The 22,455-nt window shown below is 39.9% G+C and overlaps 6 non-coding genes across 6 annotated transcripts; all 6 read right to left on the minus strand.

The window, feature by feature from the left end:
- Positions 1-4,814: 4,814 nt before the first annotated feature.
- Positions 4,815-4,887, minus strand: trnaf-gaa (transfer RNA phenylalanine (anticodon GAA)). The gene has a single exon. It is a non-coding gene; the product is annotated as a tRNA-Phe (tRNA).
- Positions 4,888-5,498: 611 nt separating this feature from the next.
- Positions 5,499-5,570, minus strand: trnam-cau (transfer RNA methionine (anticodon CAU)). The gene has a single exon. It is a non-coding gene; the product is annotated as a tRNA-Met (tRNA).
- Positions 5,571-11,098: 5,528 nt separating this feature from the next.
- trnaf-gaa (transfer RNA phenylalanine (anticodon GAA)) lies at positions 11,099-11,171 on the minus strand. Its single transcript has one exon. It is a non-coding gene; the product is annotated as a tRNA-Phe (tRNA).
- A 611-nt stretch (positions 11,172-11,782) lies between these two features.
- On the minus strand, positions 11,783-11,854 carry trnam-cau (transfer RNA methionine (anticodon CAU)). The gene has a single exon. It is a non-coding gene; the product is annotated as a tRNA-Met (tRNA).
- Positions 11,855-17,382: 5,528 nt separating this feature from the next.
- Positions 17,383-17,455, minus strand: trnaf-gaa (transfer RNA phenylalanine (anticodon GAA)). The gene has a single exon. It is a non-coding gene; the product is annotated as a tRNA-Phe (tRNA).
- Positions 17,456-18,066: 611 nt separating this feature from the next.
- trnam-cau (transfer RNA methionine (anticodon CAU)) lies at positions 18,067-18,138 on the minus strand. The gene has a single exon. It is a non-coding gene; the product is annotated as a tRNA-Met (tRNA).
- Between the last annotated feature and the right edge of the window lie 4,317 nt (positions 18,139-22,455).

The raw sequence follows: 22,455 nt of genomic DNA on the forward strand, positions 1-22,455 counted from the left end.
CACCCTGCAAAAATATTATTTCTCATTATTTTCTAAGGTGTCTTGTTTGAAAATAACAATACTCCTTCCACTGCCATAGTAAAATAAGTATAGACAAATCTAATGACAAAAAAAGCAACTCCAAATGCTAATTCACATATTTTACTGTATTTTTGAAAAACATGCAATAAAGTATCTGATGGAAATCCAGATGGTGCAAGTATTATACTATCTAAGGCCTTTCTCATTCAGTGTCAGGGCCCCTTCCCCAGTCTTTTGGCGTGTACTTTTAGATCACTTCATTTATTAGAGAAGTATGCATTTTCTTGGTTCTCTTTGCAAATGCCATTAATATCAGATATATTTTCAATGGCAGAATAAGTCTATTTTATTGCTTTACTTGTATAATAAAGGATATAATGCTTGTCTATAATAGTGTAAAACTGAATATGTCAGGAATCTAGTGAATATATAACTATAGTGTGTGTTTAGTATTTCTGCCTACAGCATGGACTCAAACATTCTACAAGGGATTTCTGTTAGATGAAAATAATACAATGGCCATCCTTCCCCCGTAGGTACATGTGATTGCCTAACACCCTGATCTGTTTCACCTGTCTGTCCTTGTGATTGTCTCCACCCCCAGTGTATTTATTCCTGTGTTTATTGTCTCACGGTTCCAGTTTGTCTTGTATGTTCAAGTCAACCAATGTGTTTTTCCCATGCACCTGCTTTTTCTATTCTCTTTTTGCTAGTCCTCACGGTTTTGACCCTTGCCTGTTTCTGTACCCGCCTGCCTGACCGTTCTGCCGGCCACTCTGCACCTCCTGCACTCTGAACTGGTTTTGACCTTTTGCTTGTCCATGACCAATCTCTTGGATTATAATAAATATCAAAGACCCAAACCATCTGCCTCCTGTGTCTGCATCTGGGTCTCGCCTTGTGCCCTTATAGTTGGAAGACAGGAGTTGTTGAAATACTGAAGTTTAAGGCGGCTGTGATGACAGAGCTGCGGAAGGGGATCAGTTTGAGGTAGGCTATACTTTCAAACTGAAAAGTATGTATCTCCCCTTCATAACACTGCACTAAACCATCAAATGTTCTCACAGGTGGCTTGCGTCAGACTGGAGGGACAGTTAAGTCCAGTCACTGGATGAGAAGACACTTGTAAGGTTCTCATCAATCAATAATATCAATTGTGTAAGCACATGGAAATAATCTTTAAATTATTTGACACATGATTTAAGTGGTGTGCTGTGAGTGATGGACAATGATTCCATAGTACCGGAACTGGCCATATAATTAATTTGTTTAATTTCGCACCGAACTTAAGAAAAAACTATTACTCTGCATATAATAGAAGAAACACTTGTGTATTACCATTTTAATTAGATCTGACAGTGTAGCAAGTTTATTTATTGGCCAAACGTTTTCTGTAGTTGCGGATCAGACCTGCACAACGATCAGGAGGAATTTTGGATCAATCCTCTTTACAAAACTTCCAGTTCAGCAATATTCTTATGACGTCTGGTGTGAACCTCTCTCTTGAGGTCATGCCACCATCTCAATCGGGTTGAGGTCAGGACTGACTAGGCCACTCCATAAGATGTATTTTCTTCTGAAGCCATTCTGTTGATTTACTTCTGTTTTGGGTCGTTGTCCTGTTGCGTCACCCAACTTCTGTTGACCCTCAATTGGCAGACAGCCTTAAATTCTCCTGCGAAAAGTCTTGATAAACTTGGGAATAATTTTTCCGTTGATGCTAGCAAGCTGTCCAAGCCCTGAGGCAGCAAAGTAGCCCCAAACCATGATGCTCCCTCCACCATACTTTACAGTTGGGGTGAGGTTTTCATGTTGGTGTGCTGTGCCTCTTAAAAAAATAATTTCTCAACACATGGTGTGTTCCTTCCAAACAACTTAACTTTAGTTTCATCTGTCCACAGAATACATTTCCAGTAGTGCTGTGGTGTCAAGTAGTGTCAAGCCAGGTCCTCTTTTGCGAACTTCAGACGTGCAGAAATGTTTTTTTTTGGGCAGCGGTGTCTTCTCCCGTGGTGTTCTCCCGTGAACACCATTGTTGTTTAGTGTTTTACGTATCGTAGACTCGTCAACAGAGATGTTAGCATGTTCCAGAGATTTCTGTAAGTCTTAAGCTGAAACTCTAGGATTCTTCACCTCATTGTGCTCTTGCAGTCATCATTGCAGGACAGCCACGCCTAGGGAGAGTAGCAACAGTGCTGAACTTTCTCCATTTATAGACCATTTGTCTTAATGTGGACTGCTGAACATCAAGGCTTTTAGAATTTTTGTAACCCTTTCCAGCTTTATGCAAGTCAACAATTCTTAATCTTAGGTCTTCTGAGATCTCTTTTGTTCGAGGCATGGTTCACATCAGGCAATGCTTCTTGTGAAGAGCAAACTCAAATTTTGTGAGTTGTGTAGGGCAGGGCAACTCTAACCAACATCTCCAATATTCTCATTCATTGGACTCCAGGTTAGCTGACTCCAATTAGCTTTTGGAGAAGTCATTAGCCTAGGGGTTCACAAACTTTTTCCAACCTCCACTGAATTTTTAAATTATTTTTTCAATGTAGACGAGAAAAACTATTTCTGTTATTAGTTTAAGCACACTGTCTATTGTTGTGACTTAGATGAAGGTTAGATCAAGTTTGATCAATTTATGCAGAAATCCAGGTAATTAACAAAGGGTTCACACTTTTTCTTGCACTGTATATCAATCAGCTTTACACCAGGTGCCTCTTAGTAGGCTACAGTAATTTTGTAATCAATGTTCATAGATTCCAATTTATGTTCATCTGTCTGATACCCAGAGGTTGTATCGTTCTGGTCTTAAATAAAACAGACAGAATTCCCAGCTCACAATTGATCAGATCCCGATTTATTTGCGAGAGCTCTCTAGTTTACACAAATACATTCCTTTTATACCATCCTAACCTACGCACATACATACACACCAACATAGGGACTTTCTCATGAGTCTCACCACAGATTATAACCACTCAGCTGACAGTTCCAGGCTCCCCCAGATACTAGAGCTCTGGAGGGGCTCTCCCTGTCCTATCTCCCCAGATATACAGCCAGGTCGGTTCAAACATAGGTTAATGTGCCCCTCCGTTCTCTTTCTACCCCCACATACATTAATTTCTTCCTAGGCCCATGCCATATAACCCCTTCCTAATGAACAAACATTATTCAACACTACAAGAAAGACAGGGTAGAATTCTTGCCAGTTATAGTGCAGTATACCTCATTTAGTCATTATTCATAAAAAATCCCATAACACTTTCTAATGTAAAATTATATATTTTTTTACCATGAGTATATCAGTTGACATCAATTCATTAGGGTGAAACAACTATTAAATCATATGCTGCTATAAATAGTCATGCTACGTTATTTTTCTTCATCAGCCACTAAGCTTTAACAGGACACATGATGGTGTAGGATGCAGTGTGAATTAAACACAGCAAAAAAATACTCACTGTCAACTGCGTTTTATTTTTCAGCAAACTTAACAAGTGTAAATATTTGTATGAACATAAGATTCAACAACTGAGACAAACTGAACAAGTTCCACAGACGTCTGACTAAGAAATTGAATAATGTGTCCCTGACCAAATAGGGATCAAAAGTAACAGTCAGTATCTGGTGTGGCCACGTGCTGCATTAAGTACAGCAGTGCATCTCCTCCTCATGGACTGTACCAGATTTACCAATTCTTGCTGGAGATGTTACCCCACTCTTCCACCAAGGCACCTGCAAGTTCCTGGACATTTCTGGGGGGAATGGCCCTAGCCCTCACCCTCCGATCCAACAGGTCCCAGACGTGCTCAATGGGATAGAGATCCTGGCTCTCTCTCAGTGGTCAGTGGAAAGGCCTCTTTAGTGTCCTAGGTTTTCATAACTGTGACCTTAATTGCCTGCCGTCTGTAAGCGTCTTAATGACCGTTCCACAGGTGCATGTTCATTAATTGTTTATGGTTCATTGAACAAGCAGGAAAACAGTGTTTAAACCCTTTACAATGAAGATCTGTGAAGTTATTTGGATTATTATGAATTATCTTTGAAAGACAGGGATGTTTCTGAAAGGGATGTTTCTTTTTTTGCTGAGTTTATATGGGTTGGGCAACATTACCTTCCACTCAATATCAAATTAGAAAGATTTTGTACTTGCAATGTTGCAAGGGGTAGCAATGACTTACAACATGCTGCACCAACACTTTATTACATCAATAATACATTCATACTATGTAATCGTTTGAAACACACACAGCTGTTAGTGCTTAATTCATTGTCAAACGGTAGAGGTAGTGTTTCCTCTGTTTCATACTGAGGTAAAGCCCCACAATCCTCTTCTGGAGATGCTCCGTCTGCCCTGTCTGAAGTGTGGCTGTCAAACAGGGACAATTACAAACATGACTCCACTGACATCAATGCAATTATGAAGTTGAGTCCGAGAAACATTCATAACTGAATTGCATAAAGGCTTTTAGAAATATTTTTAATTCGTGTTTTACCTTCGCTGAATTGGCCACATGTAAAACATGATGGTTTCGATCCATCGACCTCTGGGTTATGGGCCCAGCACGCTTCCGCTGCGCCACTCTGCTATCTAGTGATAGGTGGACGTAGGGGGGATGTAGCCTTTGTAACTCAGTAAAATCTTTGAAATTGTTGCATGTTGCGTTTATATTATTATTCAATGTAGTTATTACAATGGAGCATTTAAAGACTGACATTAATAGATCAAAATGTGATTAGAGAATTCAGGTAATGTCACGAACCAAATTTAGACCTCTCGCAAAAACTGTTCCTGCCGAAACCCGGGATCGAACCAGGGACCTTTAGATCTTCAGTCTAACGCTCTCCCAACTGAGCTATTTCGGCCACCTTAGAGTGGTTGTGGTGTGGTTGGCTGTCTTGTGTATTCTGCTGACTTTAGGATCCAACAGCGAGTGACAAATGCCTCCACATGGATGGAGTAATCACGCACACGTTCTTTTTGAAGCGTCCACCTGCTGGTCCCCTGACAAACTCACACATACTTTCAATTTGAATTTTTGTTCAAATTAGGCTAACCCAATTACTGACGACAGCTACGAAAATGAGCCTCAGTTGATCTGGAGTCTTCTTCCTAACAGACACAGGCTCTCAATGTGTAATGGAAGTTCTAGAACTACACAGATAAAATGACCTGTTATTTTATCCATTGTCCATGAGAGGGTGGTAGTGAACACGTCAAATTTGCACTTACCCTTCAGGATGACGCAATATTAATGTGGTCTAACTCACCCATTCATACTTTATAGTTGATATATTATATAAGTTATAGTATTGCTTACAAATACAATTTTAACGCATTCTTTGAAAACAAACTTATCCTTTTATTTTGTCAAATCATAACTGTATGGTAGGTATCATTTATATTGCATAAAGGCTTTCTATATTATCTTATTATCTGTTTTTGTCTTCGCCGAATTGTCCACATGTAAAATACATAGCAGAGGATGGTTTCGATCCATCGACCTCTGGGTTATGGGCCCAGCACGCTTCCGCTGCGCCACTCTGCTTTCTGGTAATAGGTGGAGGGGACGACCTTATCGTGTATACAATGAAGATCTTATCGGCTCCTTGAAGGGAATTTGAAGATAACAATACTCCTTCCACTGCCATAGTAAAATAAGTATAGACAAATCTAATGACAAAAAAAGCAACTCCAAATGCTAATTCACATATTTTACTGTATTTTTGAAAAACATGCAATAAAGTATCTGATGGAAATCCAGATGGTGCAAGTATTATACTATCTAAGGCCTTTCTCATTCAGTGTCAGGGCCCCTTCCCCAGTCTTTTGGCGTGTACTTTTAGATCACTTCATTTATTAGAGAAGTATGCATTTTCTTGGTTCTCTTTGCAAATGCCATTAATATCAGATATATTTTCAATGGCAGAATAAGTCTATTTTATTGCTTTACTTGTATAATAAAGGATATAATGCTTGTCTATAATAGTGTAAAACTGAATATGTCAGGAATCTAGTGAATATATAACTATAGTGTGTGTTTAGTATTTCTGCCTACAGCATGGACTCAAACATTCTACAAGGGATTTCTGTTAGATGAAAATAATACAATGGCAGCATAGGAGATACATTTGCCATTTACTCAACATAAACAGAACAACCAGTCCAGTTAATATGTCAGGAGAGAAACATTAAGCCTACTCCTAGACTAAGGAGAACGTTCTATTGATCCATCAGGACGGTCAGCTTGTCCTTGCATTGGATATCAGACACTGGTTGACCACCTCCAGAAGCTGCGAGTTCTCGAGTGCAGCGGCCACTCTCTCTTTGTCTGCCAGCTGTTTGTTGACTGGAACAAAAGCAAAAACAAAGGGTTTAGTTCGGGGCAATTCCACAATAACTGAGTGATGCTGACACTTTGATATTTCACTATAAAATATGTAAAACAAAACTCAACGATTGAAAAGTTAAAACAACCCAATTTTCGTAAGAGAATTACAGCAAAAAAAGCACAAACCGTTCTTCTGTTACCAAACTTTGTATCTGCACTGATCTTCAAGTAAATGTGTTTTTGTAACATTTTCTGTGGAAATTGTTAAAAGTAATCCTTGTGCATAGAGGTGTGCATAGACCTATCATGGTTAACACATGTTTCCCATGCCAATAAAGAACCTTGAATTTCATTGAATTGAGAGGTGGGAAGAGAGTGAAAGACAGAGAGAGATGGAGAGTGAGAGAAACAGAAAGAGAAAGACAGCAGGGCATATTGACTTTGTGAAAATCACCCTCCTGTGTGGCTGGCCATCCTTCCCCCGTAGGTACATGTGATTGCCTAACACCCTGATCTGTTTCACCTGTCTGTCCTTGTGATTGTCTCCACCCCCAGTGTATTTATTCCTGTGTTTATTGTCTCACGGTTCCAGTTTGTCTTGTATGTTCAAGTCAACCAATGTGTTTTTCCCATGCACCTGCTTTTTCTATTCTCTTTTTGCTAGTCCTCACGGTTTTGACCCTTGCCTGTTTCTGTACCCGCCTGCCTGACCGTTCTGCCGGCCACTCTGTACCTCCTGCACTCTGAACTGGTTTTGACCTTTTGCTTGTCCATGACCAATCTCTTGGATTATAATAAATATCAAAGACCCAAACCATCTGCCTCCTGTGTCTGCATCTGGGTCTCGCCTTGTGCCCTTATAGTTGGAAGACAGGAGTTGTTGAAATACTGAAGTTTAAGGCGGCTGTGATGACAGAGCTGCGGAAGGGGATCAGTTTGAGGTAGGCTATACTTTCAAACTGAAAAGTATGTATCTCCCCTTCATAACACTGCACTAAACCATCAAATGTTCTCACAGGTGGCTTGCGTCAGACTGGAGGGACAGTTAAGTCCAGTCACTGGATGAGAAGACACTTGTAAGGTTCTCATCAATCAATAATATCAATTGTGTAAGCACATGGAAATAATCTTTAAATTATTTGACACATGATTTAAGTGGTGTGCTGTGAGTGATGGACAATGATTCCATAGTACCGGAACTGGCCATATAATTAATTTGTTTAATTTCGCACCGAACTTAAGAAAAAACTATTACTCTGCATGTAATAGAAGAAACACTTGTGTATTACCATTTTAATTAGATCTGACAGTGTAGCAAGTTTATTTATTGGCCAAACGTTTTCTGTAGTTGCGGATCAGACCTGCACAACGATCAGGAGGAATTTTGGATCAATCCTCTTTACAAAACTTCCAGTTCAGCAATATTCTTATGACGTCTGGTGTGAACCGCTCTCTTGAGGTCATGCCACCATCTCAATCGGGTTGAGGTCAGGACTGACTAGGCCACTCCATAAGATGTATTTTCTTCTGAAGCCATTCTGTTGATTTACTTCTGTTTTGGGTCGTTGTCCTGTTGCGTCACCCAACTTCTGTTGACCCTCAATTGGCAGACAGCCTTAAATTCTCCTGCAAAAAGTCTTGATAAACTTGGGAATAATTTTTCCGTTGATGCTAGCAAGCTGTCCAAGCCCTGAGGCAGCAAAGTAGCCCCAAACCATGATGCTCCCTCCACCATACTTTACAGTGGGGGTGAGGTTTTCATGTTGGTGTGCTGTGCCTCTTAAAAAAAATAATTTCTCAACACATGGTGTGTTCCTTCCAAACAACTTAACTTTAGTTTCATCTGTCCACAGAATACATTTCCAGTAGTGCTGTGGTGTCAAGTAGTGTCAAGCCAGGTCCTCTTTTGCGAACTTCAGACGTGCAGAAATGTTTTTTTTTGGGCAGCGGTGTCTTCTCCCGTGGTGTTCTCCCGTGAACACCATTGTTGTTTAGTGTTTTACGTATCGTAGACTCGTCAACAGAGATGTTAGCGTGTTCCAGAGATTTCTGTAAGTCTTAAGCTGACACTCTAGGATTCTTCACCTCATTGTGCTCTTGCAGTCATCATTGCAGGACAGCCACGCCTAGGGAGAGTAGCAACAGTGCTGAACTTTCTCCATTTATAGACCATTTGTCTTAATGTGGACTGCTGAACATCAAGGCTTTTAGAATTTTTGTAACCCTTTCCAGCTTTATGCAAGTCAACAATTCTTAATCTTAGGTCTTCTGAGATCTCTTTTGTTCGAGGCATGGTTCACATCAGGCAATGCTTCTTGTGAAGAGCAAACTCAAATTTTGTGAGTTGTGTAGGGCAGGGCAACTCTAACCAACATCTCCAATATTCTCATTCATTGGACTCCAGGTTAGCTGACTCCAATTAGCTTTTGGAGAAGTCATTAGCCTAGGGGTTCACAAACTTTTTCCAACCTCCACTGAATTTTTAAATTATTTTTTCAATGTAGACGAGAAAAACTATTTCTGTTATTAGTTTAAGCACACTGTCTATTGTTGTGACTTAGATGAAGGTTAGATCAAGTTTGATCAATTTATGCAGAAATCCAGGTAATTAACAAAGGGTTCACACTTTTTCTTGCACTGTATATCAATCAGCTTTACACCAGGTGCCTCTTAGTAGGCTACAGTAATTTTGTAATCAATGTTCATAGATTCCAATTTATGTTCATCTGTCTGATACCCAGAGGTTGTATCGTTCTGGTCTTAAATAAAACAGACAGAATTCCCAGCTCACAATTGATCAGATCCCGATTTATTTGCGAGAGCTCTCTAGTTTACACAAATACATTCCTTTTATACCATCCTAACCTACGCACATACATACACACCAACATAGGGACTTTCTCATGAGTCTCACCACAGATTATAACCACTCAGCTGACAGTTCCAGGCTCCCCCAGATACTAGAGCTCTGGAGGGGCTCTCCCTGTCCTATCTCCCCAGATATACAGCCAGGTCGGTTCAAACATAGGTTAATGTGCCCCTCCGTTCTCTTTCTACCCCCACATACATTAATTTCTTCCTAGGCCCATGCCATATAACCCCTTCCTAATGAACAAACATTATTCAACACTACAAGAAAGACAGGGTAGAATTCTTGCCAGTTATAGTGCAGTATACCTCATTTAGTCATTATTCATAAAAAATCCCATAACACTTTCTAATGTAAAATTATATATTTTTTTACCATGAGTATATCAGTTGACATCAATTCATTAGGGTGAAACAACTATTAAATCATATGCTGCTATAAATAGTCATGCTACGTTATTTTTCTTCATCAGCCACTAAGCTTTAACAGGACACATGATGGTGTAGGATGCAGTGTGAATTAAACACAGCAAAAAAATACTCACTGTCAACTGCGTTTTATTTTTCAGCAAACTTAACAAGTGTAAATATTTGTATGAACATAAGATTCAACAACTGAGACAAACTGAACAAGTTCCACAGACGTCTGACTAAGAAATTGAATAATGTGTCCCTGACCAAATAGGGATCAAAAGTAACAGTCAGTATCTGGTGTGGCCACGTGCTGCATTAAGTACAGCAGTGCATCTCCTCCTCATGGACTGTACCAGATTTACCAATTCTTGCTGGAGATGTTACCCCACTCTTCCACCAAGGCACCTGCAAGTTCCTGGACATTTCTGGGGGGAATGGCCCTAGCCCTCACCCTCCGATCCAACAGGTCCCAGACGTGCTCAATGGGATAGAGATCCTGGCTCTCTCTCAGTGGTCAGTGGAAAGGCCTCTTTAGTGTCCTAGGTTTTCATAACTGTGACCTTAATTGCCTGCCGTCTGTAAGCGTCTTAATGACCGTTCCACAGGTGCATGTTCATTAATTGTTTATGGTTCATTGAACAAGCAGGAAAACAGTGTTTAAACCCTTTACAATGAAGATCTGTGAAGTTATTTGGATTATTATGAATTATCTTTGAAAGACAGGGATGTTTCTGAAAGGGATGTTTCTTTTTTTGCTGAGTTTATATGGGTTGGGCAACATTACCTTCCACTCAATATCAAATTAGAAAGATTTTGTACTTGCAATGTTGCAAGGGGTAGCAATGACTTACAACATGCTGCACCAACACTTTATTACATCAATAATACATTCATACTATGTAATCGTTTGAAACACACACAGCTGTTAGTGCTTAATTCATTGTCAAACGGTAGAGGTAGTGTTTCCTCTGTTTCATACTGAGGTAAAGCCCCACAATCCTCTTCTGGAGATGCTCCGTCTGCCCTGTCTGAAGTGTGGCTGTCAAACAGGGACAATTACAAACATGACTCCACTGACATCAATGCAATTATGAAGTTGAGTCCGAGAAACATTCATAACTGAATTGCATAAAGGCTTTTAGAAATATTTTTAATTCGTGTTTTACCTTCGCTGAATTGGCCACATGTAAAACATGATGGTTTCGATCCATCGACCTCTGGGTTATGGGCCCAGCACGCTTCCGCTGCGCCACTCTGCTATCTAGTGATAGGTGGACGTAGGGGGGATGTAGCCTTTGTAACTCAGTAAAATCTTTGAAATTGTTGCATGTTGCGTTTATATTATTATTCAATGTAGTTATTACAATGGAGCATTTAAAGACTGACATTAATAGATCAAAATGTGATTAGAGAATTCAGGTAATGTCACGAACCAAATTTAGACCTCTCGCAAAAACTGTTCCTGCCGAAACCAGGGATCGAACCAGGGACCTTTAGATCTTCAGTCTAACGCTCTCCCAACTGAGCTATTTCGGCCACCTTAGAGTGGTTGTGGTGTGGTTGGCTGTCTTGTGTATTCTGCTGACTTTAGGATCCAACAGCGAGTGACAAATGCCTCCACATGGATGGAGTAATCACGCACACGTTCTTTTTGAAGCGTCCACCTGCTGGTCCCCTGACAAACTCACACATACTTTCAATTTGAATTTTTGTTCAAATTAGGCTAACCCAATTACTGACGACAGCTACGAAAATGAGCCTCAGTTGATCTGGAGTCTTCTTCCTAACAGACACAGGCTCTCAATGTGTAATGGAAGTTCTAGAACTACTCAGATAAAATGACCTGTTATTTTATCCATTGTCCATGAGAGGGTGGTAGTGAACACGTCAAATTTGCACTTACCCTTCAGGATGACGCAATATTAATGTGGTCTAACTCACCCATTCATACTTTATAGTTGATATATTATATAAGTTATAGTATTGCTTACAAATACAATTTTAACGCATTCTTTGAAAACAAACTTATCCTTTTATTTTGTCAAATCATAACTGTATGGTAGGTATCATTTATATTGCATAAAGGCTTTTTATATTATCTTATTATCTGTTTTTGTCTTCGCCGAATTGTCCACATGTAAAATACATAGCAGAGGATGGTTTCGATCCATCGACCTCTGGGTTATGGGCCCAGCACGCTTCCGCTGCGCCACTCTGCTTTCTGGTAATAGGTGGAGGGGACGACCTTATCGTGTATACAATGAAGATCTTATCGGCTCCTTGAAGGGAATTTGAAAATAACAATACTCCTTCCACTGCCATAGTAAAATAAGTATAGACAAATCTAATGACAAAAAAAGCAACTCCAAATGCTAATTCACATATTTTACTGTATTTTTGAAAAACATGCAATAAAGTATCTGATGGAAATCCAGATGGTGCAAGTATTATACTATCTAAGGCCTTTCTCATTCAGTGTCAGGGCCCCTTCCCCAGTCTTTTGGCGTGTACTTTTAGATCACTTCATTTATTAGAGAAGTATGCATTTTCTTGGTTCTCTTTGCAAATGCCATTAATATCAGATATATTTTCAATGGCAGAATAAGTCTATTTTATTGCTTTACTTGTATAATAAAGGATATAATGCTTGTCTATAATAGTGTAAAACTGAATATGTCAGGAATCTAGTGAATATATAACTATAGTGTGTGTTTAGTATTTCTGCCTACAGCATGGACTCAAACATTCTACAAGGGATTTCTGTTAGATGAAAATAATACAATGGCAGCATAGGAGATACATTTGCCATTTACTCAACATAAACAGAACAACCAGTCCAGTTAATATGTCAGGAGAGAAACATTAAGCCTACTCCTAGACTAAGGAGAACGTTCTATTGATCCATCAGGACGGTCAGCTTGTCCTTGCATTGGATATCAGACACTGGTTGACCACCTCCAGAAGCTGCGAGTTCTCGAGTGCAGCGGCCACTCTCTCTTTGTCTGCCAGCTGTTTGTTGACTGGAACAAAAGCAAAAACAAAGGGTTTAGTTCGGGGCAATTCCACAATAACTGAGTGATGCTGACACTTTGATATTTCACTATAAAATATGTAAAACAAAACTCAACGATTGAAAAGTTAAAACAACCCAATTTTCGTAAGAGAATTACAGCAAAAAAAGCACAAACCGTTCTTCTGTTACCAAACTTTGTATCTGCACTGATCTTCAAGTAAATGTGTTTTTGTAACATTTTCTGTGGAAATTGTTAAAAGTAATCCTTGTGCATAGAGGTGTGCATAGACCTATCATGGTTAACACATGTTTCCCATGCCAATAAAGAACCTTGAATTTCATTGAATTGAGAGGTGGGAAGAGAGTGAAAGACAGAGAGAGATGGAGAGTGAGAGAAACAGAAAGAGAAAGACAGCAGGGCATATTGACTTTGTGAAAATCACCCTCCTGTGTGGCTGGCCATCCTTCCCCCGTAGGTACATGTGATTGCCTAACACCCTGATCTGTTTCACCTGTCTGTCCTTGTGATTGTCTCCACCCCCAGTGTATTTATTCCTGTGTTTATTGTCTCACGGTTCCAGTTTGTCTTGTATGTTCAAGTCAACCAATGTGTTTTTCCCATGCACCTGCTTTTTCTATTCTCTTTTTGCTAGTCCTCACGGTTTTGACCCTTGCCTGTTTCTGTACCCGCCTGCCTGACCGTTCTGCCGGCCACTCTGTACCTCCTGCACTCTGAACTGGTTTTGACCTTTTGCTTGTCCATGACCAATCTCTTGGATTATAATAAATATCAAAGACCCAAACCATCTGCCTCCTGTGTCTGCATCTGGGTCTCGCCTTGTGCCCTTATAGTTGGAAGACAGGAGTTGTTGAAATACTGAAGTTTAAGGCGGCTGTGATGACAGAGCTGCGGAAGGGGATCAGTTTGAGGTAGGCTATACTTTCAAACTGAAAAGTATGTATCTCCCCTTCATAACACTGCACTAAACCATCAAATGTTCTCACAGGTGGCTTGCGTCAGACTGGAGGGACAGTTAAGTCCAGTCACTGGATGAGAAGACACTTGTAAGGTTCTCATCAATCAATAATATCAATTGTGTAAGCACATGGAAATAATCTTTAAATTATTTGACACATGATTTAAGTGGTGTGCTGTGAGTGATGGACAATGATTCCATAGTACCGGAACTGGCCATATAATTAATTTGTTTAATTTCGCACCGAACTTAAGAAAAAACTATTACTCTGCATGTAATAGAAGAAACACTTGTGTATTACCATTTTAATTAGATCTGACAGTGTAGCAAGTTTATTTATTGGCCAAACGTTTTCTGTAGTTGCGGATCAGACCTGCACAACGATCAGGAGGAATTTTGGATCAATCCTCTTTACAAAACTTCCAGTTCAGCAATATTCTTATGACGTCTGGTGTGAACCGCTCTCTTGAGGTCATGCCACCATCTCAATCGGGTTGAGGTCAGGACTGACTAGGCCACTCCATAAGATGTATTTTCTTCTGAAGCCATTCTGTTGATTTACTTCTGTTTTGGGTCGTTGTCCTGTTGCGTCACCCAACTTCTGTTGACCCTCAATTGGCAGACAGCCTTAAATTCTCCTGCAAAAAGTCTTGATAAACTTGGGAATAATTTTTCCGTTGATGCTAGCAAGCTGTCCAAGCCCTGAGGCAGCAAAGTAGCCCCAAACCATGATGCTCCCTCCACCATACTTTACAGTGGGGGTGAGGTTTTTATGTTGGTGTGCTGTGCCTCTTAAAAAAAATAATTTCTCAACACATGGTGTGTTCCTTCCAAACAACTTAACTTTAGTTTCATCTGTCCACAGAATACATTTCCAGTAGTGCTGTGGTGTCAAGTAGTGTCAAGCCAGGTCCTCTTTTGCGAACTTCAGACGTGCAGAAATGTTTTTTTTTGGGCAGCGGTGTCTTCTCCCGTGGTGTTCTCCCGTGAACACCATTCTTGTTTAGTGTTTTACGTATCGTAGACTCGTCAACAGAGATGTTAGCGTGTTCCAGAGATTTCTGTAAGTCTTAAGCTGACACTCTAGGATTCTTCACCTCATTGTGCTCTTGCAGTCATCATTGCAGGACAGCCACGCCTAGGGAGAGTAGCAACAGTGCTGAACTTTCTCCATTTATAGACCATTTGTCTTAATGTGGACTGCTGAACATCAAGGCTTTTAGAATTTTTGTAACCCTTTCCAGCTTTATGCAAGTCAACAATTCTTAATCTTAGGTCTTCTGAGATCTCTTTTGTTCGAGGCATGGTTCACATCAGGCAATGCTTCTTGTGAAGAGCAAACTCAAATTTTGTGAGTTGTGTAGGGCAGGGCAACTCTAACCAACATCTCCAATATTCTCATTCATTGGACTCCAGGTTAGCTGACTCCAATTAGCTTTTGGAGAAGTCATTAGCCTAGGGGTTCACAAACTTTTTCCAACCTCCACTGAATTTTTAAATTATTTTTTCAATGTAGACGAGAAAAACTATTTCTGTTATTAGTTTAAGCACACTGTCTATTGTTGTGACTTAGATGAAGGTTAGATCAAGTTTGATCAATTTATGCAGAAATCCAGGTAATTAACAAAGGGTTCACACTTTTTCTTGCACTGTATATCAATCAGCTTTACACCAGGTGCCTCTTAGTAGGCTACAGTAATTTTGTAATCAATGTTCATAGATTCCAATTTATGTTCATCTGTCTGATACCCAGAGGTTGTATCGTTCTGGTCTTAAATAAAACAGACAGAATTCCCAGCTCACAATTGATCAGATCCCGATTTATTTGCGAGAGCTCTCTAGTTTACACAAATACATTCCTTTTATACCATCCTAACCTACGCACATACATACACACCAACATAGGGACTTTCTCATGAGTCTCACCACAGATTATAACCACTCAGCTGACAGTTCCAGGCTCCCCCAGATACTAGAGCTCTGGAGGGGCTCTCCCTGTCCTATCTCCCCAGATATACAGCCAGGTCGGTTCAAACATAGGTTAATGTGCCCCTCCGTTCTCTTTCTACCCCCACATACATTAATTTCTTCCTAGGCCCATGCCATATAACCCCTTCCTAATGAACAAACATTATTCAACACTACAAGAAAGACAGGGTAGAATTCTTGCCAGTTATAGTGCAGTATACCTCATTTAGTCATTATTCATAAAAAATCCCATAACACTTTCTAATGTAAAATTATATATTTTTTTACCATGAGTATATCAGTTGACATCAATTCATTAGGGTGAAACAACTATTAAATCATATGCTGCTATAAATAGTCATGCTACGTTATTTTTCTTCATCAGCCACTAAGCTTTAACAGGACACATGATGGTGTAGGATGCAGTGTGAATTAAACACAGCAAAAAAATACTCACTGTCAACTGCGTTTTATTTTTCAGCAAACTTAACAAGTGTAAATATTTGTATGAACATAAGATTCAACAACTGAGACAAACTGAACAAGTTCCACAGACGTCTGACTAAGAAATTGAATAATGTGTCCCTGACCAAATAGGGATCAAAAGTAACAGTCAGTATCTGGTGTGGCCACGTGCTGCATTAAGTACAGCAGTGCATCTCCTCCTCATGGACTGTACCAGATTTACCAATTCTTGCTGGAGATGTTACCCCACTCTTCCACCAAGGCACCTGCAAGTTCCTGGACATTTCTGGGGGGAATGGCCCTAGCCCTCACCCTCCGATCCAACAGGTCCCAGACGTGCTCAATGGGATAGAGATCCTGGCTCTCTCTCAGTGGTCAGTGGAAAGGCCTCTTTAGTGTCCTAGGTTTTCATAACTGTGACCTTAATTGCCTGCCGTCTGTAAGCGTCTTAATGACCGTTCCACAGGTGCATGTTCATTAATTGTTTATGGTTCATTGAACAAGCAGGAAAACAGTGTTTAAACCCTTTACAATGAAGATCTGTGAAGTTATTTGGATTATTATGAATTATCTTTGAAAGACAGGGATGTTTCTGAAAGGGATGTTTCTTTTTTTGCTGAGTTTATATGGGTTGGGCAACATTACCTTCCACTCAATATCAAATTAGAAAGATTTTGTACTTGCAATGTTGCAAGGGGTAGCAATGACTTACAACATGCTGCACCAACACTTTATTACATCAATAATACATTCATACTATGTAATCGTTTGAAACACACACAGCTGTTAGTGCTTAATTCATTGTCAAACGGTAGAGGTAGTGTTTCCTCTGTTTCATACTGAGGTAAAGCCCCACAATCCTCTTCTGGAGATGCTCCGTCTGCCCTGTCTGAAGTGTGGCTGTCAAACAGGGACAATTACAAACATGACTCCACTGACATCAATGCAATTATGAAGTTGAGTCCGAGAAACATTCATAACTGAATTGCATAAAGGCTTTTAGAAATATTTTTAATTCGTGTTTTACCTTCGCTGAATTGGCCACATGTAAAACATGATGGTTTCGATCCATCGACCTCTGGGTTATGGGCCCAGCACGCTTCCGCTGCGCCACTCTGCTATCTAGTGATAGGTGGACGTAGGGGGGATGTAGCCTTTGTAACTCAGTAAAATCTTTGAAATTGTTGCATGTTGCGTTTATATTATTATTCAATGTAGTTATTACAATGGAGCATTTAAAGACTGACATTAATAGATCAAAATGTGATTAGAGAATTCAGGTAATGTCACGAACCAAATTTAGACCTCTCGCAAAAACTGTTCCTGCCGAAACCAGGGATCGAACCAGGGACCTTTAGATCTTCAGTCTAACGCTCTCCCAACTGAGCTATTTCGGCCACCTTAGAGTGGTTGTGGTGTGGTTGGCTGTCTTGTGTATTCTGCTGACTTTAGGATCCAACAGCGAGTGACAAATGCCTCCACATGGATGGAGTAATCACGCACACGTTCTTTTTGAAGCGTCCACCTGCTGGTCCCCTGACAAACTCACACATACTTTCAATTTGAATTTTTGTTCAAATTAGGCTAACCCAATTACTGACGACAGCTACGAAAATGAGCCTCAGTTGATCTGGAGTCTTCTTCCTAACAGACACAGGCTCTCAATGTGTAATGGAAGTTCTAGAACTACTCAGATAAAATGACCTGTTATTTTATCCATTGTCCATGAGAGGGTGGTAGTGAACACGTCAAATTTGCACTTACCCTTCAGGATGACGCAATATTAATGTGGTCTAACTCACCCATTCATACTTTATAGTTGATATATTATATAAGTTATAGTATTGCTTACAAATACAATTTTAACGCATTCTTTGAAAACAAACTTATCCTTTTATTTTGTCAAATCATAACTGTATGGTAGGTATCATTTATATTGCATAAAGGCTTTTTATATTATCTTATTATCTGTTTTTGTCTTCGCCGAATTGTCCACATGTAAAATACATAGCAGAGGATGGTTTCGATCCATCGACCTCTGGGTTATGGGCCCAGCACGCTTCCGCTGCGCCACTCTGCTTTCTGGTAATAGGTGGAGGGGACGACCTTATCGTGTATACAATGAAGATCTTATCGGCTCCTTGAAGGGAATTTGAAAATAACAATACTCCTTCCACTGCCATAGTAAAATAAGTATAGACAAATCTAATGACAAAAAAAGCAACTCCAAATGCTAATTCACATATTTTACTGTATTTTTGAAAAACATGCAATAAAGTATCTGATGGAAATCCAGATGGTGCAAGTATTATACTATCTAAGGCCTTTCTCATTCAGTGTCAGGGCCCCTTCCCCAGTCTTTTGGCGTGTACTTTTAGATCACTTCATTTATTAGAGAAGTATGCATTTTCTTGGTTCTCTTTGCAAATGCCATTAATATCAGATATATTTTCAATGGCAGAATAAGTCTATTTTATTGCTTTACTTGTATAATAAAGGATATAATGCTTGTCTATAATAGTGTAAAACTGAATATGTCAGGAATCTAGTGAATATATAACTATAGTGTGTGTTTAGTATTTCTGCCTACAGCATGGACTCAAACATTCTACAAGGGATTTCTGTTAGATGAAAATAATACAATGGCAGCATAGGAGATACATTTGCCATTTACTCAACATAAACAGAACAACCAGTCCAGTTAATATGTCAGGAGAGAAACATTAAGCCTACTCCTAGACTAAGGAGAACGTTCTATTGATCCATCAGGACGGTCAGCTTGTCCTTGCATTGGATATCAGACACTGGTTGACCACCTCCAGAAGCTGCGAGTTCTCGAGTGCAGCGGCCACTCTCTCTTTGTCTGCCAGCTGTTTGTTGACTGGAACAAAAGCAAAAACAAAGGGTTTAGTTCGGGGCAATTCCACAATAACTGAGTGATGCTGACACTTTGATATTTCACTATAAAATATGTAAAACAAAACTCAACGATTGAAAAGTTAAAACAACCCAATTTTCGTAAGAGAATTACAGCAAAAAAAGCACAAACCGTTCTTCTGTTACCAAACTTTGTATCTGCACTGATCTTCAAGTAAATGTGTTTTTGTAACATTTTCTGTGGAAATTGTTAAAAGTAATCCTTGTGCATAGAGGTGTGCATAGACCTATCATGGTTAACACATGTTTCCCATGCCAATAAAGAACCTTGAATTTCATTGAATTGAGAGGTGGGAAGAGAGTGAAAGACAGAGAGAGATGGAGAGTGAGAGAAACAGAAAGAGAAAGACAGCAGGGCATATTGACTTTGTGAAAATCACCCTCCTGTGTGGCTGGCCATCCTTCCCCCGTAGGTACATGTGATTGCCTAACACCCTGATCTGTTTCACCTGTCTGTCCTTGTGATTGTCTCCACCCCCAGTGTATTTATTCCTGTGTTTATTGTCTCACGGTTCCAGTTTGTCTTGTATGTTCAAGTCAACCAATGTGTTTTTCCCATGCACCTGCTTTTTCTATTCTCTTTTTGCTAGTCCTCACGGTTTTGACCCTTGCCTGTTTCTGTACCCGCCTGCCTGACCGTTCTGCCGGCCACTCTGTACCTCCTGCACTCTGAACTGGTTTTGACCTTTTGCTTGTCCATGACCAATCTCTTGGATTATAATAAATATCAAAGACCCAAACCATCTGCCTCCTGTGTCTGCATCTGGGTCTCGCCTTGTGCCCTTATAGTTGGAAGACAGGAGTTGTTGAAATACTGAAGTTTAAGGCGGCTGTGATGACAGAGCTGCGGAAGGGGATCAGTTTGAGGTAGGCTATACTTTCAAACTGAAAAGTATGTATCTCCCCTTCATAACACTGCACTAAACCATCAAATGTTCTCACAGGTGGCTTGCGTCAGACTGGAGGGACAGTTAAGTCCAGTCACTGGATGAGAAGACACTTGTAAGGTTCTCATCAATCAATAATATCAATTGTGTAAGCACATGGAAATAATCTTTAAATTATTTGACACATGATTTAAGTGGTGTGCTGTGAGTGATGGACAATGATTCCATAGTACCGGAACTGGCCATATAATTAATTTGTTTAATTTCGCACCGAACTTAAGAAAAAACTATTACTCTGCATGTAATAGAAGAAACACTTGTGTATTACCATTTTAATTAGATCTGACAGTGTAGCAAGTTTATTTATTGGCCAAACGTTTTCTGTAGTTGCGGATCAGACCTGCACAACGATCAGGAGGAATTTTGGATCAATCCTCTTTACAAAACTTCCAGTTCAGCAATATTCTTATGACGTCTGGTGTGAACCGCTCTCTTGAGGTCATGCCACCATCTCAATCGGGTTGAGGTCAGGACTGACTAGGCCACTCCATAAGATGTATTTTCTTCTGAAGCCATTCTGTTGATTTACTTCTGTTTTGGGTCGTTGTCCTGTTGCGTCACCCAACTTCTGTTGACCCTCAATTGGCAGACAGCCTTAAATTCTCCTGCAAAAAGTCTTGATAAACTTGGGAATAATTTTTCCGTTGATGCTAGCAAGCTGTCCAAGCCCTGAGGCAGCAAAGTAGCCCCAAACCATGATGCTCCCTCCACCATACTTTACAGTGGGGGTGAGGTTTTTATGTTGGTGTGCTGTGCCTCTTAAAAAAAATAATTTCTCAACACATGGTGTGTTCCTTCCAAACAACTTAACTTTAGTTTCATCTGTCCACAGAATACATTTCCAGTAGTGCTGTGGTGTCAAGTAGTGTCAAGCCAGGTCCTCTTTTGCGAACTTCAGACGTGCAGAAATGTTTTTTTTTGGGCAGCGGTGTCTTCTCCCGTGGTGTTCTCCCGTGAACACCATTGTTGTTTAGTGTTTTACGTATCGTAGACTCGTCAACAGAGATGTTAGCGTGTTCCAGAGATTTCTGTAAGTCTTAAGCTGACACTCTAGGATTCTTCACCTCATTGTGCTCTTGCAGTCATCATTGCAGGACAGCCACGCCTAGGGAGAGTAGCAACAGTGCTGAACTTTCTCCATTTATAGACCATTTGTCTTAATGTGGACTGCTGAACATCAAGGCTTTTAGAATTTTTGTAACCCTTTCCAGCTTTATGCAAGTCAACAATTCTTAATCTTAGGTCTTCTGAGATCTCTTTTGTTCGAGGCATGGTTCACATCAGGCAATGCTTCTTGTGAAGAGCAAACTCAAATTTTGTGAGTTGTGTAGGGCAGGGCAACTCTAACCAACATCTCCAATATTCTCATTCATTGGACTCCAGGTTAGCTGACTCCAATTAGCTTTTGGAGAAGTCATTAGCCTAGGGGTTCACAAACTTTTTCCAACCTCCACTGAATTTTTAAATTATTTTTTCAATGTAGACGAGAAAAACTATTTCTGTTATTAGTTTAAGCACACTGTCTATTGTTGTGACTTAGATGAAGGTTAGATCAAGTTTGATCAATTTATGCAGAAATCCAGGTAATTAACAAAGGGTTCACACTTTTTCTTGCACTGTATATCAATCAGCTTTACACCAGGTGCCTCTTAGTAGGCTACAGTAATTTTGTAATCAATGTTCATAGATTCCAATTTATGTTCATCTGTCTGATACCCAGAGGTTGTATCGTTCTGGTCTTAAATAAAACAGACAGAATTCCCAGCTCACAATTGATCAGATCCCGATTTATTTGCGAGAGCTCTCTAGTTTACACAAATACATTCCTTTTATACCATCCTAACCTACGCACATACATACACACCAACATAGGGACTTTCTCATGAGTCTCACCACAGATTATAACCACTCAGCTGACAGTTCCAGGCTCCCCCAGATACTAGAGCTCTGGAGGGGCTCTCCCTGTCCTATCTCCCCAGATATACAGCCAGGTCGGTTCAAACATAGGTTAATGTGCCCCTCCGTTCTCTTTCTACCCCCACATACATTAATTTCTTCCTAGGCCCATGCCATATAACCCCTTCCTAATGAACAAACATTATTCAACACTACAAGAAAGACAGGGTAGAATTCTTGCCAGTTATAGTGCAGTATACCTCATTTAGTCATTATTCATAAAAAATCCCATAACACTTTCTAATGTAAAATTATATATTTTTTTACCATGAGTATATCAGTTGACATCAATTCATTAGGGTGAAACAACTATTAAATCATATGCTGCTATAAATAGTCATGCTACGTTATTTTTCTTCATCAGCCACTAAGCTTTAACAGGACACATGATGGTGTAGGATGCAGTGTGAATTAAACACAGCAAAAAAATACTCACTGTCAACTGCGTTTTATTTTTCAGCAAACTTAACAAGTGTAAATATTTGTATGAACATAAGATTCAACAACTGAGACAAACTGAACAAGTTCCACAGACGTCTGACTAAGAAATTGAATAA

This window comes from Oncorhynchus clarkii, chromosome 6 (genome assembly GCF_045791955.1).
Source record: "Oncorhynchus clarkii lewisi isolate Uvic-CL-2024 chromosome 6, UVic_Ocla_1.0, whole genome shotgun sequence".
Classification (NCBI taxonomy): Eukaryota; Metazoa; Chordata; class Actinopteri; order Salmoniformes; family Salmonidae; genus Oncorhynchus; species Oncorhynchus clarkii.